Raw genomic sequence first — 19,012 nt, 5'->3', positions numbered from 1 at the left:
TCTGCAAGAACATTACATTAGGTCATTTGGCTGCCTCTACTGGCTAAAGTGGTATTTATACAGCCATATAAATCACTGTAGGAAGGGTGCTAGTTCAATTATTTGAATTACATTATATTATGTATATATATATAATTATGATATAGATTATATCCCTATATCTATCTATATATGGCACACCACTAAGGAAAAACATAGCAAAAGCAAGCACCCCTTATATGAATAAATGACTATAAATACTTCACTCAAACCAAGGTCCCATGAAAAACCCAGCAATGCCAGAAATGTTTTCAAAATAAATATATATTGTGTGTGCGTGTGCGCGCGTGCGTGTGTGTGTATCAATTTAAGTGTGTGGGTGTGTATCAATATGTGTATGTATGTATATACATACACACATATACTGTACGTATGTATATGTGTATATGTGTGTATGTACACATTATAGTTTCTAAAGAGTGATGTGAGAAAATAATACCCAGACTCTTTCCAATTTGCCGTAGATCTATCCTGCACTTAGGTGTGCATTGTTCGCTCCGCGGCACAGGAATTATGGATGCCGACTAACACAACATTGCTTCTGTGTGGTGCTGCAAAATGCATGCGTTTGTAAATGCCATTCCAACAAACAGATGGAGTAGAAAGGATCTATCTGATACAACCATGTATGGCTGCGAAGTTTCTCCTTGTGCAATGGATCAGAGTGACCACTACAGGTGTCATCTCCAACCAACCACTTGATATTTTTTGTTGTTGTTGCTTCAATGGCCAGCAGGGGAACACACACTGCAGACGCCTTTGACATCTGTGCTTTAGTAGGGTTTAGGAAATTAGGTGGCACATACTAGGGGAGGGAGCAGTAGGGTTTCCAGCAGCGTCCAGCTACGTTACGAATGTGCACAAAGTAACCTCCAGTCTATTATAAGGTACTAAACTGCTTGTTCCGCCCCTAACACGAATGACACATTTCACCCTCTTGTTGCCGTACACCGAGGTATGAAGGTTGGAAGAAATGAATTAAAATACAACTTACACAGTAACATGTGATCCAGGGCTGTCCCATATAAAGATTGTGTATGAGCAGGAAGCCCACAGAGCTGCTGCCAACAAACAATTAGAACATTGGCCACAAAGGAAGAGTAATGGATGTGTGGCGAAGCAAGCTCCACCCGCAACCAGGGACAGACTCCAGTCTAAACCAAGGGTGGGCAACTGCTGCCCTCTAGGGCAGGGGTGCGCAAACTGGGGGATTTTTCAGGGGGGTACGGCGGTTGCATTAAAATTAAATGTCAGGAGATCGCGTGAGGCCTCTGCCACTCTACTTATTGTGATTCAGATGGGTAGTGCGACACGTTGCTATGGCAACACGGCGTCATTTGGCGTGCCCTCACATGCTGTCGCCATTGCAATGCGGCATCAAATGACGCCCCGGTGTCACGTGACGTCCCATGACCCGCGGCGTAATTTGACTCCGACCAAAGAGGTAAGGGGGGCGCGAGCAGTGAAGGGAGCAGGCAGGGGGGACGCAGCTTCAAACGTTTGCGCACTCCTGCTCTAGGGCCACCAACAGGTCAGGTTTTAAGGATATCCCTGCTTCAGCACAGGTGGCTCAGTCATAACGACGGAGCCACCGGTGCTGAAGCAGGGAAATCCTGAAAACCTGACCTGTTGGTGGCCCTGGAAGACCGGAGTTGCCCACCATTGGTCTAAGCAGAGCTGAATTAGAAAAAGAGGTCTCATTTTACAGGTGTTGGGAAGATGTTGCTAACATACCCATATAACAATACCAGCAGTGTGCTTTGAAATGGAAGTACTGGTTTAGTAACACTGCACGTCCAGGACTTCCTGCCTTCCTCAACTGAACAGGTCAAACAGCCAATGCCCAAACAAAGCAAACACAGTGTTTCTATACCTGGGACTGCCTTCCTCTCCACGTGAGGGTCTGAGCTTTGAAACGTGTTTTCATGTCTAGCGTGGCTGAGCTGCCAATGAACTGTGAAAGGCAGAGACTTATCATATTATTCAGAGCCCAGATTCTTTGCATACTTGGGTATTTTCATCCCTTGGAGACCCCACTCTTAAAAGTACATTCCATGCTGAGAATAAAGTATGTACAGGGCTCTTCACATCGCGCTGTTCCTCTCTCGTGCTCTGTGAACATTTATTTACGAGCAGTGGCTAGACGAGTCACTAGGAAAATGTGGGCATTTGTAATTGCAATAAGTATCTCCCAGACAGGCCATCTTCAATGTGGTTCTTGAAAAAAAGGAGAATGCATTGTGTGTGTACTTTCTAAGCACTGCTCGGCATGCTGAAAAATATTTTTCTATTAGAAAACGTGGGCTCACTGGTGGAAACACTGCACATTAACTCGTTTGATCCCTTAACCCCTTCTCTGCCGGAGGGATCTGTGATGCATTGCAAAGCGATGGTTGACGGGCCACTCTAGCTACATAGGGTAAAGCAGCCCCACAAAAACAAAAAAAACAGGTTGTGTTGTACAACGTGTGGAATTTGTTATGCTTTTCGGAGACAGGCTGTTTGTCTTAAATGTTAATGGTTTTAAACCATGCGACAAGCGTTTCAAAGACTAGCCAAGGTGGCACATGAAAAGCATGCATTATACTGCAAATACAACATATGTGAAGTGGGGAAGTAGAAATAGCCGTGTTAGTCCAGCTGCGATCGTGCAGAGTGAAGGGGTACTTCAGTATTAGGCGATCCCTTTATATTTGGACGAACAATAGATATTATAAGACAAGCGTTCCAGAGGTCTCGCTCTTCCGCAGGTCAAGCAGTCTGCTGGACCCGAGGAACAGAGAGAGAACTCTGGAAAGCGTCTCTTATAATATCTATTGTTAGTCCAAATTTTAAAAAAAAGGATTGCCTAATACTGAAGTGCTCATTTAAGTGGGAAAGCAATTAAACCAAAACCAAGAAGACAAGTCACCGATACAGTATATTGGTTTGAAATGGTTTCTTCTACCATAAGTGACGAGATTTGCACGTGGCAATAACCTTTGTTAGGATGACAAGATAAGGATGATTACAAGAGTTAAAGGAATCTAGTTGCATTGATAATTCCCGACTGAAGATCTCAAGGTTACATCCCTTAAAAACATGGTCGTTTAGACAATGTGTTTATTTATTTGGTCTCAAACGTACTCACCATAGATTTAGGATAATAGCCAGATGGTGGCAATCCTGTTGCCTCACAAGCATCTAATCAGCCGATTGTCAACAACCTTAAACCAATGCATATCCTCAGCCACTATGAACAAGTACACCACTCTGGAATACGAATGTGGAGACTTAAGGAGAGTGTAGACGCAGCCTGAGGCACTGAATTGCTTTAATTAACATCAACTAACCACCCAAGTATAATGAAACAGCTGAAGGTGTTAACCACCTCACTGATGGAGCCTCCTTCGCTGTAAACGGATTTTAGTAAGTACAATAGGATCTCAATCTGTGTTCCCTTTCTAAATAAGGGGATCAATTATCTGGCTGTAAAAGGGGTACAAAACTGGTATTTATATTACTTTTCAGCAGGTTTGTAGACTTCGATAAACAGACCCATGTGTTTCAACCCCCTATAAATACAGGGTGAAAACTCTGCGACCGTTACTGTCTTGCATACACGACGCTGGGCGAGATCATCTTTTTAGTGACTCTATGGGTGTTCAAAGGATGTCACGTGGCACGTCGGCACATTAGTTATTGGCCTTTGTGATGTCCGCAAGCGTCAACCTTTGAAGGAGAGAACGTCCACATCCATTCCTATGCGAGAGTCAGGACCATCTACACAAGCAATAGCATGGTCTTGGTGCTATAAATTAACCGCTTAGGTTCAGTGAACAGTCCACTGTTGGAAGAGATACATAATCTAGACCAGTGGTAGCCAACTCCAGTCCTTAAAGCCTCGTCCCTACTGCTCGCGCAACAGAAACAAGATACGGTCCTCTATGGCGCAGGCCCTAGTCAGTGCGCATGCGTGCATGACCAAGCGCGAGTGACGCTACCACATTTTTAAAAGTCAAGGCTTTTGACTTTTGGCATGGTGGCTGAGTGATGACTACATCATGGTGGCGGGTCAGCCAATGACGGCGAACCAGCCGCGTGACGTCATGGCCGTGCCCCCATCGCGAGCAATCAGAAGTCCACGGATCACTTCAGAAACGGGTGGACGCGCCGCCAGGAGCTCCAACGTGCGCACTGACTGGAGCCGTAGCTTTTGGGTCACCAACAAGTCAGGTTTTCAGGATATCCCTGCTTCAATCAGTGGTTCAGTCAATGACTGTGCTGTAGCAGGGATATCCTGAAAATCTAACCTCTTGGTGGCCCCTGAGGACTGGCGTTGGCCACCCTTGATCTAAACGTAGATATTCATTTGGGCAGTAAGGTTATTAAAATGACTGCAGTGCTACACTATAAAATATTCTACACCACAGGCTATGCCATTTCTCCAGTCCCGAAACACCGCAGCCTAGAAAAAACAGGGTTAAGGGGATTAAACTCCCGGAAGCTGCGCTCACTCAAATATGCCAGCGATCCAACATTCACGGAGATCTATTCTCTGCGGCAAATGCTGCGTGAAAACCGGCGATTTCACATTTCAAGTGGCTCCACACTGCGCTCTAGTACAGATAACGGAAAATCTTAAAGCAATAAAAATGCAAGAGAATAATGCAACCGAACGACATAATACAGCAGAACAAAGGCTTTTTAACGCTATCAATTAGAACAATGTTATTTATCATACAGGTTTGGTGGCACCTTAGGAAGATACCATACATACTGTGTATGTAGACTGTGGCTATTCTGAACACATGGCACATAAAGCTTGGCCCCCTGCAGATGCACTTACCAGAACTCCCTCCTACTGTCTCTGTACGTTCTCCCTACCTACCAATTAGACTGTAAGCTCCTCGGAGCAGGGACTCCTCTTCCTTAATGTCTAAAGCACTTATTCCCATGATCTGTTATTTATATTATCTGTTATTTATTGGATTACCACATGTATTACTGCTGTGAAGCGCTATGTACATTAATGGCGCTATATAAATAAAGACATACAATACAATTCAATACATACAGACAAATACACAATGGCGTCTTCTCCTTTTGGGATGTGGGAATTCTCGGAGGACCAAAGTGTACTGATGGCCACCACATGTTTAAAGGGTTAAAACTGGGTGATGGAGTCATCTTTGTACCAAAATCTGGCACTTTTAATTATTTTCCCGTCACTTTTTGGAGCTAGTCAGTAAACGTGCTGAGCGGAGACTTGGGTGGGGCTGGATTTCCTCTGGCTCCTCCCTTTGGTTTCAGGTCACTGTATAGCAAGAGTTTGGCACAGACAAAGCCCCCTCCTCTCTGCCACTCCCCTGATCGTTATAGGCTCTGTGAGACACACTGGGTGTGCCAAATGTAAATAAAAGACGTGATTAACAAACACTCCCCCATTTAGAGGCCCCATCACAAATCTCGTTTGTAATTCATTTTCAGAGAGGCACAAGAAGCAAAATCTTTGTTCTTCAGCAAGGTTATATTAGTATAAGGAAGACAATTGTTCAACGGGTTACAAAAGGTGGTTTATTTTGGGGGGGGGGGGGGAGGCTGGAATACGTGGAATTAAGAAAGGCCTTTAGCTAGTCTGAAAAAGAAACTGTCTGCCGTTGCCTGCCAAGTGAAACAACATTTGCAACTCTGCACGTACAGGGCCTGAGGAAGCTCTTCCGAAATAAATACATTTAAAAAAAGAGCAGGTCATATCATATTTTTGTTTCCTTTTATTGCACTGACAGTCTATATAGCGCTGTACATAAACTTAATTTTTCTTTTTTTAGTCCCTGTGGAGCTTATAACATTATTTTGGGCACCAAGGAGCGGACACTGGATTTGAACCCCTGCTGCAAAGTCCGTGTCACTGATTTGATTTCACAGTCCGTGCCTCTGCTCAATGAGCCGGTTCCGCCATGCTGCTGAATGCATGGGAAGTACCAGCACTACGGACTTCAGTTGACATTGGAGAAATTATCCTTGTCCCACCCAACAATAATAACTGAATGTGAGCATGTTGTGCGCCGTACTACTTAAGTGCTGGAAGAACCGTAGCATTGAAACATCCCACCACTAAAGAGATCATTAAGAAGCCCTCTATGCTATGAAACTGCTCAGTGAGTGAGATGGAATTAATAGTCTGACTGGGATCCTGCAATATTAGAATGGCAGGGAAATGGACAGACTGCAAATTAAGCTTATTCCTGTATGTCAAATCATGGTGGGAATCGTTGAATTAAGAAAGATCGAAACAGCCTCCCAGTGCCACAACGCAGACAAATCGCTCATTTTAAGTGCACTGTTCATGTTTTGAAAGTCTAAACAAGCACACATGCATATTCTGAATATTTCCCCTCGCAAGAATACAAACTACTTTAGGCCGAGATCCAAATCATTTGAGTTTCTTTCTTAAATTATGACTCCGCTTACAAGAAAAAGAATTCAGCGTGTCTTGTGATTCCCAAGATGGCCCAGAGCACCTAACTAACCCCAACCCTGCCAAACGTTTACATTTTACTGTCCGACTGAATATGAATAGGTGCTTATAAGGTTCAAAGGTTTGATGGTACTAGGTCAGAGTGGCCAACTCCAGTACCCAAGGGCCACCAACAGGTCAGGTTTTAAAGTTATCCATGCATCAGAATAAAAAGCCTATCATTTTAAAGCAGTCAATTTTGTATTAATCATTTCAAATCGGTAAACACTGCGGAGAGTGGAATATGAAATTTGGGCGCGACAAAAATGCCACCGGACACTTCGCCGCAGGGCAGCCTGCCGTGGGACATTTCGCCGCAATGTCCACTCCTGTGCCCGAATGCTGCAGAACACCTAAGCCAACAAGGCAAGCCAGGTTTGCCACTCTGACAACAGCATGTTTAAATATCTCGTGCAGGACCGCTACACTGCCGAGACAGGCTGAACTCCACGGTACATTTAAAGATGGCGCGTTGGTGCAATCTGTCTATGCAGTGCAGCAGTCCCATGCGGGACATTTAAACATGCCGCTATCAGACCGGGCGGGCACGGTAGACCTGACTTGTCGGGTCGGGCGCGGGAGAGGACATGGCGGGGAAATCTCCTGGCAGCCTTTTGGCCATGGCCAAACGTTCCAGACCGCTGCGTAGAGGACTTGCATTGTAGTGTGTTGAAACATGTTGCAGTGAAGGCCACCATGAAAAACCAATACATTTGGCTGCCAGCAACATCAATCTGTAGAGTGTTTTAAGGTGAGAAATGGAATGAGGTCTCAGCTCAGACAGTTTCACACAACAGGCTAAGGATGGAGTGAGTAAAACGCGTCAGGAAGGTACAGTGAGAGAAGCTTGGAATGCATCGGATCTGCAGTGAATTCTCGTCAGACCCACTCCCACAGCACAGGTTTCGTTAGGAACTCTTAAACCCACTACAAAATAAGAGAACAGTGTCTCAGATGTTCATCAATGATGAATGAGCACAGTCACGTCTCAGACCATTCCATAAACCTGACTTACCCACAGAATCACACCACATAGGGTGCCTCTACTGCAGCCAGGGATTCTGGGTAAGGACACGCAAAGGAGCACTCACTTTCAGCTTCTCACCTACTTTAACATGGATTCCTTCCATCACTTTACTCACCAAAACTTATCTGAGTCTCAGATGTCTGGGATAAACTAAATGGATATCGCTCAACATTTTACACATTGCATTGCAGGATTTTTTTTTACAGAAGGGGGTCATCATAAAGAGCCTTTAGTTAACTACATACTGTACAACCTCGTTAACAGCATTATCATTGGCCTGATGATGAGAACTTTACAGGTTATGCCTATTGGCCAGTTAACGGTTAAGAGAGGGGAGCGCTGGATTTACTCCAGCGTTGGGTCACATGGTTCTAGCTGATGGAAAACAGGCCCACGACAAGACAGCTGAGATCCTCAGAGCAAGCTTTCCCTTTTAGGGTCCTGAAAAATCAGCTTAGCTGAGAAGTCAGGAGGGGCAAATGTCTTTTGTGTGGATGGATTCCCAGTGACGTGAACAAAATAACTAACGATGACAGCAAAGAAGACCTAACGATGGACCTGTCTGCGCTTCTAACAATGCACTCTACTCCTAATGGGAATAAGTGCAACAAGTAAGTGACAACGTAAGGCTAAAGGAGACCCTGCGCCAAAGAGCTTGCAATCTAAGTGTGATGCGGAGAGGCTTACAGACACATTAGGACAGGGGGAGCACACTCCAGTCCTCAAAGGTCACCAACAGGTCAGGTTTTCAGGCTATCCCTGCTTCAGGACAGGTTGCTCAATCAGTGGCTCAGTCTTCGAGTGCCAGTAATAAATATATATATATATATATATATATAATATATAAAAAATATAATATAAAATATATATATAAAATATATATATATATATATAATATGAAATGTATTTGTAAGTAATCAGTGGTTAATTTTTTAGTCTCGTCCCAAACTCTGCATGCCGCAAACATTTTGAAATGATCAAAAACACAAGCCAGAAAATGTCTGCAGATTAATTACAGGCTCTAAAATAAAAATGTTCTTGAAGAGAAATGGTAATAAAAAAATGTTCCGGCTCGTTCATTGCCACAGGCAATGGGATAGGGTGCTGGCAAAATCAGAAGTGCTCATCCAAAATAACGTGGCAGATCGCACGCCAACATGGTGCATAACATGAGAAGAAAAGATTGCAATAACAAATATAAAAATAAACAGTGTCAGACAAAGTTGTGCTTTCAACCTGGGCGTAATAGAATTTATTCTGTAGTGTCAGCAGAAGGCTTTTCTTCTTTATAATATTCCTTTGCCATATGCTGCCATTTCATATCGCTAATCTTCTTGAAGCACTTTAGCCGGAGAGTCATCTTTTGTTTGCTTTGCAATATGTCTCAGGCCTCTGGCTATGATGGGGTTAATACGTATCTGTGCATTGTGCATACGTGCTAGCGCACCTGTGTTTCAGATCCCTAGGCAATGAAGGGGTTAGCATCTACCTACCTGATCTTGCATATGTGCCAGTATCGTAATGCTTTGCAGGACATGCCAGCAGAGAACTGGTTAATATGCCACTGCATGGGTACCAACCATTTAATTATTGGTCTCCAACAGTGCTCTGCAACTCATTAGGTATATACAGTATGTGCAAAACACACGTGTGTGTGTGTGTGTGTGTGTGTGTGTGTGTGTGTGTATATGTGTGTGTATATGTGTGTGTATATGTGTGTGTATATGTGTGTGTATATGTGTGTGTGTGTGTGTGTGTGTGTGTGTGTGTGTGTGTGTGTGTGTGTGTGTGTGTGTGTGTGTGTGTGTGTGTGTGTGTGTGTGTGTGTGTATGTATGTGTATATATGTGTGTGTGTGTGTATATTTATATATATATATATATCCCTGCCCAAAGAGCTTACAATCTAAGTGGTAATGTGGGAGACTTAGAGATAGTAGGATGGGGTCAGAGTATATTGTATATGAAGATAATGAACACATCCTTATACAAGGCCCAATGTTTCTTATCTTAGGACTTAAAGGGGAACTCCAACCTAGGACAAGTCTAAGTATTTCAAAATAATGTTTAAACGCTGAATATTTCCATGGTGAACAAACGTCTCAGAGGGACGATGCTTGGTAAGTGGTCTTATCCCTACAAAGACATTTAGTCACCATAATTGTTGGCTTCGCTTTTATACTTTGTTTGCAAGTTGACTGTTGTGCCAAACAGACAAACCCCAAGTCGCTGATGTGCAGTGTGCCACACAAGGAGCAATTCATATTCCTTTTTCACAAGATGGAAATAAAGAAGAATTACTTTAAAAGGTGATTTAAGCTTTCTAAGAAAGCCATTTTAAAAATGGTTTGACCCACTAAAGTGGAACTTGCTGTCCCTTAAAGACCAATTCTCTTATTATTATTATTATTCTGTATTACAGTCATATATTAGAAATCATTTGTGGCTGTTAAAATGGATGTCACTGCCTCCTTCTGGATCGGCTTAAAGAAGCTTTCCCCCCCGCTCCCTCCCACTCAGAGATGTATTTATTACCCCCATTTTTAACATGGTATGAAGCAGTGGGTCGCTGGAGCTGAACAGTGTTAATTTCAACACCGAGGACACCCTGCTTCCCTAAATATTAACTGGGAAAAGTGCGGCTGGTTCCTACCCTCGCGGGGAAACAAAATGGAGGTTTAAATCTCCCACTTTACAGAGGTCAATAGGAAGCAGAAGCATTCTTTGTGGCTTCCTATTGGCCTGCGTAATGTTGGGGATTTAAACAACCAGGAATTACTGGTGGCACCTTCCCCGGTACCTCCGGAAACAGGGGGTCCCCAGAACAGAAATGATCACTGTCCATCTCCCCCTGCTTCCCACCTCTGCTCAATTTGGAATACACCTTTAACATGATCTTGTAGGAAGCTCCAACACCGGTCTGGGACAAAACTTCCCACCTCAAGTTCTCCTCTGCCCGTGCGGCCTGCAACCTGTTTGAAGAACAGATAAGCACGTGTACAAACTCAAATTAGAGGTCCTATCCAATTTGACTTGCAACAAATTTGTGAAACGGTTCTTCCTAACCATAACATATTCCATATCATTGCAGACCAGTGATTCTCAACCAGGGTTCCGAGGAAGCCTGGGGCTTCGTGGAGCAGTCCCAGGGGTTCCGCATAGCCGCCCGCACTCACTGTATGGCCCGCGACGGCTCTCCTTGATCTCAGCCTCGGAACCCCCCTCCGCTCTCAGGACTGCAGGATAAGATAAAGCGCCTCCACGGCGGGAAACGCGTCAGAGTTTTTTTAGTTTGTGTGTTTGTTCATTTGGCTTATATGCCCAATAAATAGTTATTTTTTTGCCTCCAGCCCTTTGCTTTTTGCAGTGCTCTACCTTCCATTCCTTTTACTCTTTACCTCCTTACCGGTATTGAAGCACGCTCATCCGGTTCGAGTATACTTACAGCAGCAGTTCCATCGTGAGGATGTCCTCCACAGCTGCTTAATGGTTCGGGCATAGCCAGTGTGAGGGCGGGGCTCCACTCACGCATGTGGACACCGCGAGAGGAAGACATCTGACGGAGACGACCATCGTGTGGATCGCCTGCCAGTCTCCCATCAGCCACCACCCCCTGCACGGTACCTAACAGTCACAACGCGGGAGGAATCGTCAGGCACCCGGTGTAGGAGCAGGAGGCTCTGTCCACACAGGTCTCTGCCATCATCAGCTGGCATCGCGTCCCGGGTTGCCATCCCCGCTGTTAAAGGAAGGAGGTGCAGCTCCATCTGGATTACGTGCAGTTGGGGGTCAGAACCTACGAGCTGGCTTGAGGGCTACCCCGACAGAGTCCAGGTGAGGTGGTGGTTGCACCTAGTTTTTCTCACACATTTTTGGCTGAAGCGCACGGACCACCTACTTATCATTTATACATACCGGTGTTTATAACTACACATCCAGTTATTTAATATGTGGACATTGCTACATTAGAGCATCGGCTTGGGGGTCCTTCCCCCTTTTTTTCTTGGGAAATAGAGGGGGCTCGTAAGGTGGGAAATGAACCTAATATGTGTCAGCCAGATAGGGGGTTCTCTGAGATTTTCCGAAATACTTCAAGGGTTCCTCCAAACAAAAAAGGTTGGGAATCACTGTTGTAGACTAAAAAGATCAGCCAAGCGGTTTGATTATCCCGAGAAAGCACAGAAGCAGAATGAAGAGACGGCAGTAAGTCAGAGACAAAGAGCCTTCCATCATCTTCAACTCAGGCAGCTTTGATCCAGGAAAGACAGCTGCTGCAGGTAAAGGTCTTCCAACCATACTGGAAACATATATGAAACATCCCTAGGTTTCCAGCCTGCCTTTACACGGTTTCATTTTTCTTAACATCTATACGAGTCAATGGAAAAAAAACAAAAAAAAAACATTAAATTGTCTTAAGAGACATTTCAGCAGAATTTCCTTTGTTCTCTAACCACACTGGACAATACTCCCTACTTCCCAGGGAAACGCCCAAATATTTACCTGGAACACGTTTCACCCTTCTACTTGTTCCTAAAATAAAGTCCCAAACAAACTCAACAAAAAGGATTAAGCGATTGAAGTAGTTCCTCTCCCAAATCTTCGTGATGGACGCTTCAACATATACCCTTTCAACCATATAAAATCAGAGGTACGTTATGGCGTAAGAGTACATATTAGCAATCGTCCGACGCTTCTTCAGGGGTGCATGGGAATTACTCTTGAAAAACGCCTTTAATCTCCACCGCACACCAATAGAGGAGAAAAGAAACCGTTGAAGCTGTACTGGTTATGGCGTAGAAGGAAAATAGAACACATGTCATATTACACACGCTTGGGGAAGTGTACAAAGATGCTCAGTATTATTATACAGTGCACACCATTCATTTTCGAGGCGTTTTGAAAGTCTCCTCCCTGAACCTGAAATGCAGCTGTAAAAAGTGAAAGAGATTAGTAATTTGCCCATATGCAATATGTTTACGTCTCTGCTCATGAACAGCAGCTGCCAATTTTTCAGTAATCTTCGCACCAACACATTTTCCATTATCATTATTAAAGTAATTAGCATTCTAGCCACCTCCAAGTAAAAAGGAGGCACAGTGAAAAGCAGAGCGCAGTGGCAATTTCTCTCTGCAAGAACACACTCCGCTTCATGGATCACACAGCGCCGTAATATCCGACCATACAAATAACCAAGAGAAGTTTGTAAAAGGACCTATGTCTCAATGGGAATAAATCATAGGTTTGAAACCCTCAGGGCCATGAATTGGACTTGTGCTCGAGTTCTCTTTATACGAAGCCCCATGCACAGAAAGAAAGCTGAACGTTAATTTGTCTTTGCCTGCGGGCATGAGCTATTCTGTACAAAGCCGGTTCTGGAGTTGTTCTGCTAATGTGACATATTGGAACAACAGGGGCTGCGTTAATTTCCACAAAATACTGTTTTGCCATTATATTAACAGTACGAAAGTCATTTGGAAGATATATTGGATTTGGCTGTTCTTGCCCTCTGTACTTAAGATTTAATTGTGGCGACGCTGAAGTCAAAGACTTCATAATGGCTTGCAAACCCAGCGACAAAAAACATCACACGTAGTGGTACGTACAGTATGTGTGAGTGCTCACACAGCCAAAGCCCAACCTCCCTACACCGCGATCCACCAGTGATAATCAACACCGCTTCCCAACGCCATAAATGGCCTCACAAATCCAAAACGTCTGCCTCACAAGTCGAGGCCCAAATGCCGAACTAAATTGCTTTAGACTATATTTTATACACCCGCACGTGTGTAGGATACAAATGCATAAAAATAGAAAGTACAAAGCACTATAGTGCATTGACTTTTAGGTATATTAAACCATAACATAAAAGGCAATTTAAAAAAAAAAAAAACATTAAAAACAATGTTATTTTTGGTAAGAAAATAGGTGCCGGTACCCAGGGAATGCGCAGGGCCTCTTACCTTCTCCTTGTTTCCTCCAGCGGCATCATTTAACAGCGCCTCGTCATGGAGACGCGGCATCATTTAACAGCGCCTCGTCATGGAGACGCGGCATCATTTAACAGCGCCTCGTCATGGAGACGCGGCATCATTTAACAGCGCCTCGTCATGGAGACGCTTCGCACAATGAGAAGATGCTGGAGATGAGGAGCAGGAGGAGAAGGCAAGAGAAAAGGGTGCCGGTCACCCGTACCGTCACAAAGAAAAGCCCTGGTTAAAAGCGTATCGCCAAACGCCTTGCTGGCAAGTCCCAAGTCCTCCTCACTTCACTACCCTTGTAGTCGCAATGAAACATAAAGGCCCCTCCAGCACCGAAAGATGTTAACCAAGATGTACAGTAGATGGGAAGGATTCAGAACGAGTACAAAGTAACAACGTGGAAACAATCTGTTTGAAGCATGGGCCCTGTAATGAGAATGCAGAAGTAAATGGAGCCAAGTCCACGCAGAAGGAGTTTAGGAGGGATTAGCCGGAGGTCGCTTAAGACACACAGAGAAGGAAATAAAAATCAATCATCTCCTTAAGAGAAGAAACAAAGGCGGCACGACAAAATGAGGCCAGTCTCCTATTAATAGGCAAACGCGCATGAATGATAAGAAAAATGTAATCGCACAGGTAGGATTTATAGGTTGTTTATTGGTGATTTATGCATTTTGTGGCTGAAAAAGAATAGTCTAATATTTATTGAGCGATTTCAATTAGGAAGTGTGGAAATGGAGCATTGCAAGTTGTCTTGGTTCCCCTATCTTCTGCCTTTTAGATCTACTGTAAATAAACCCATTTTTTCACAATTCACTGCTCGAGAGTGCTGGTTCCTTTTACAATAGACCTTTTTAGGAGTGCCGATTTCACATTCGCATGCATAATGCGCTCCAGTGATATTTCCATTTGCTGTACTAATACTGTGTGTGTGTGTATATAGAATATATATATATATATATATATATATATATATATATATATATATATATACACATATATATATATATATATACATACATATATACATATATACATATATATATATATATATATACACACACATACACATACACATACACACACATATAAGTCCAGAAATGCACACACCATCCATATCCTAAAGCCTGATGCTTATCCCAAAGATATCCAATAGAACCAATATACCAGGTTTAACACTGGTAAGAAGAGACAGCATACCGCACTTTGTAATCCAATAATGATGTATTAAAACATACCGGCACCGCAACCGACGTTTCGGTCCTCTGAGAGGGACCTTCTTCCAGGTAATACAGTGCACAAATGACTAAAGCCTCCATTAAATACCCATAACCCAGTGCAATCACCTACTCACCACCAATGAGAGTCAGAAAGTGCCCAGTGGAGACAGCTGCACAGAGTAATTATACCGAAGTCAAAACAAGCACCAAACACCGCACTCCCATCCACTCACATATATGCTGGCCAATCGAAGAGCAGTTTCACCTCACCAATCAGCACGCTCATACGTGCTGTCATAGAAACAGTAAACAAAAAAGCAGCCGCGCATACACAGCGCGCATGTATAGAAATCAAAATTCTGACCATAAGACTCTTAAAGACACCAAAACGACAATGCGGATACGGAGTTTCTCACACACTATTACAATTGTTTGTAATCATCCTGCCTGCGTCTCCTTATCCACACCTCTCTCCCCCCCAACCCCCCACCTCCACAGCATCCCCTTCCCCCTCCATGCTGTTCCTTGTCACCGTTTTATACCCTTCCATGTCTTCAAACACTTTCTCACCCTACCTTATCTACAGTACATCTCTGTTGTGTTTTTTTTTTTGTTTGTTTGTTTGTTTTCCCCACGCTCTCCCAAACCCTGTTTTAGCCATAGATTCCTTTGTTAATCAGTATTGCTGACCTGAGGAAGAGCAGTCTCTCTGATCTCAAGGTACATTTCCCATGTTAAATATCTGGGCACAAATGAGGTTCTTGAAACCCTTCAGCTGGGATCTGAGTGGATACAGTTACACAGATAAGCTGTAACAAAGCACAGTTTATCAGATGTAAGAGTGTACTACATGCTAATGGCAAACACTGCTCAGTGCCAGATTACTGTTAAATTAGATTAAGACCTCGAGCCTTGATTTTTATTTGCTGTACTGCTCAAGTGATCTGTTTAAAAATAAAGTATTAAAAAGTTTGTACAAAAGTTTCTGGGAACAGAACAGCTTTTGTAAACTTGCCAGAGTCTCATCTGCCTTTATTAATCACACATGCCTAGACAACCCAACAACATGGATTATTAAACCATGCAATAGATCGTATGCAAAAGGTACGAGATCTAATCGTATGCAGTAGGTGTACTTTGAATACAGTTCTGAGAGGCAAGCCTGGGACCGCAGAGTAAGATGCTGCTTCTTGGGGGTGTTCTCCTCTTCACTTATGCCGCGTTCATACTGCGTGCCGCTAACAAAATGCCGCACCTCAATGAGGCAGGTCATGGAGCACGCAATGAAACGCGACAGCGAGGCAGATTTCTCGTCTCGCGACAGCCGGGTCACGTGAGCAGTTCAGCCAGTGAGGGCGAACCAGCCTCGTGACGTCACGGCCTTGCCTCCCCATCGCTGTGGATCTCAAGCAACAGATCGCTTGGCCGATAGCCGCGCGCGACGCCGTGCACTCTGTCGCGCAGGCGCGCTGACTATTTCCGAGGCCTTAGAAACGGTATCTACAAGGTAGAAGCGCAAACACTTCCCCATGGCATTATAAAGTTAATTTGATTTAAACAGCAAAATGTTTTGGAAGTGAAACTTCTTAGCCGACATTGGCTCATTGGAACTTCTCATAGGGTAAATGGGCTGCAGAAGGGGGGCACAAGTTCACTGCAGCTCTGTCTGCGCTGGCCAAAGAAAACTGAAAAATCGGGAGCGTGTGCGCGCCATGCACGCGCTCCCCCTACCGCATCAGACCTCCGCCTCTCGCTGTCCTACACTGCAAGACTGGAGGTGGCAGGGATGTCCCAATCTCAGTTTTGTTCGGCCAGCGCACATAGAGCTGCGGTGAACTTGTGCCCCCCTTCTGCAGCCCAAGTCTGCACACGCGCAGTGTGCTACTTCCATTTTCAAAGTGTGTTACAACTCAACCCATTTTACCCTATGAGAATTTCCAATGAGCCACTGTCAGCTAAGAAGTTTCACTTAAAAAAAAAAAAAAGAGCATTCATTATATTTGTATGCTCCAAGAACAGTGATCCTCTTAAAATTCCCTTCCGTAAGCGTATTTTGTACTGGAGAGCCAAAAAATAAATACAAGGGAGCTAAAAGCATCCCAGGGGCGAGACAGCTTCACCGTATACTAATTTGGGGTGTAAAAAAAAAAAAGCAATTAATTTCAGTGTTGGCAGCAACAAGGTGATTCTTGGAACACGGCATGTAGTAATATGATGTTGTAAACAAAGTTCTGCCGTCGTTGAAGACAAAATATTATAATCTAATAAGACATACAGTATATGGAGTGAACCAATTTGTGTATAGCTACCAGTTTTGAAAGCTAGGTTTGGGATGTCAACTCCCTGTAATATCTACAGCATGTTGCACAGTAACATACATGTTTGTGAAGCAGCAAGATCTGGAGCGTCTTTAGTCTGTCACCCAGCATACTACGTCAAGGAAGCGCCAAGATGGGGCGATTCATGAAGAATGAAAACATTCATCACACAAATCAGGTGCATCACCATTTCAAAGCTCATCTGTAATTGTATGGAGTGCTTTTGGGCCAAGAAATACTGGCAATAGTCACGAGAAACCATTGCCAGCGTGCTGCTGTCATTTGTTTACTTTTGACTCGGAATAAGACTGCCAACGAATGCAAGATGTCAGTGCACACTCATGTCTAAGAAGGGAGACAGCTGACCAGTCTAAAGAGTATTTCCAACGAAGTGCCACTGGGTCGCCATCTCAACCCCGTTAATGTAAATAGCCATGGGGTGTAGAAGCAAAGAGAGTCCAAATGTGCCGATACACACAGTGACAAATTGTACTGGGGTTCTCCCACTTGTCTCTAGACCACTATTGGTCTCCGGCGACCTTATTGGTGTCAGTCTTAGTGGCAGCATGCTCCAGGTCTTCTATCACTGTAGGTATATCGATGTAGGTTGCTCTTGCGTGTGTGTGTTTAGACTTAATATTTCGCAGGAGGAGCTTACAATCGAACTGCTGGTAAATACCGCAGCAAGCGGACATGCACTGGTAACAATCCTACAACACACACAAAAAAAGAGGGGGGAGCTATTGTGCAATAACTTCATTATATGGCCCTAGTTATTATATCACTTACTACAGGTGCTGGATTGATGTCACTGACTGCCGTTGCTAGGTGTGGGCTATGGTTTTAAGTGTTTTTATTGTGACAGGCTATGGATTGTTTCGCTTATTTCTATTGTGCTATGTAATAAATGATTGATTTATATTTTGAGAGATACACCCCGAGGGCCTTCAATTATTGAGGTTTCTGGTCACATCATGGGTGTGTGTGTTATCTTTTCTGGTTTATAAAACAGAACTCTTGGTGCCCGAGGCACAGGGAGGTAAAGTGACTTGCCCAAGGTTACAAGGGGGGGAGGGGGCCATGAACCGGGCTTACCGCCTATAAAGGCCTTGCGCTTACCACTAAGCTCAGCCCTTCCCAAATCTTTCCTTTTTGTTCACCACTTTAGTGTGTAGAATAGTGTAGGGGAACCACCATATTAATTTATATCATAAACATATATCATCTCATATTGCTAAATGATAAAATAAGGCCTCAGGACATTATTACTCATTCACATGGAGTGTCCAGTACACACGCACCCGCTCTCCCCCCCCCCCCCCCCCCCTCCCTCCCAACTACTTATAAGTGGTTCTCCAAAGACAATTTGAGTGGAGGCACCTCTGTAACAAATTTTAAATCTCGGGGCACCTGTTCATCAGACTTTACTCATCCCTCTTTCGTTCACATGCACACCACCCACTACTTGCACAACACATTCACACATCCTACTCAACCTTTTATTCAATACTTCACATGTATTCCCCCTCCTCACACAACACACACCGTCTTTCCCAATCATACCCTCCCCATTAACCCCCTCCTCTAACTTACACCACACAATTTGCACTTCCCCACAAAAAGCCCTCACTCCTGCTCTCTTTACTACAGAGGGAAATATGACAATTCACCTTGCACACTCGCAGGATGTCAGATGCTCACGGGGTAATCCACCTGGTTCCCCGTGCAAAACCGTTGGTGCCAACCTGCCAGTTGCACACCATAGGAAATCTGGAGTAAAGAAATTGACTGCAACAGGGCGATGTGACCACAATTCGGACACTTGATGTCCCTGCACAGACGCTTAATAAAATACAGATCAATCCGAATTGTGGAATTGCCCTGCTGCAGCCGTTTAATTTACTCCACTTTCCGACACACCCAAGCCTTGTCA

At 44.1% G+C, this 19,012-nt stretch overlaps 1 protein-coding gene and 1 long non-coding RNA gene across 3 annotated transcripts in view; one reads left to right on the top strand and one right to left on the bottom strand.

The window, feature by feature from the left end:
• The window catches only part of GRK3 (G protein-coupled receptor kinase 3), a 226,811-nt gene that overhangs the window by 130,968 nt on the left and 76,831 nt on the right, over positions 1-19,012 (bottom strand). The window lies entirely within an intron of this gene.
• Positions 7,922-10,789, top strand: LOC142465064 (uncharacterized). The gene is made up of 3 exons (XR_012787774.1): positions 7,922-8,176; positions 9,578-9,683; positions 10,655-10,789. It is a non-coding gene; the product is annotated as an uncharacterized LOC142465064 (long non-coding RNA).

Source organism: Ascaphus truei, chromosome 13, assembly GCF_040206685.1.
Source record: "Ascaphus truei isolate aAscTru1 chromosome 13, aAscTru1.hap1, whole genome shotgun sequence".
Lineage (NCBI taxonomy): Eukaryota > Metazoa > Chordata > Amphibia > Anura > Ascaphidae > Ascaphus > Ascaphus truei.
The sequence above is the reverse complement of the archived record's forward strand: the minus strand, read 5'-3'. Positions and strand labels throughout refer to the sequence as shown.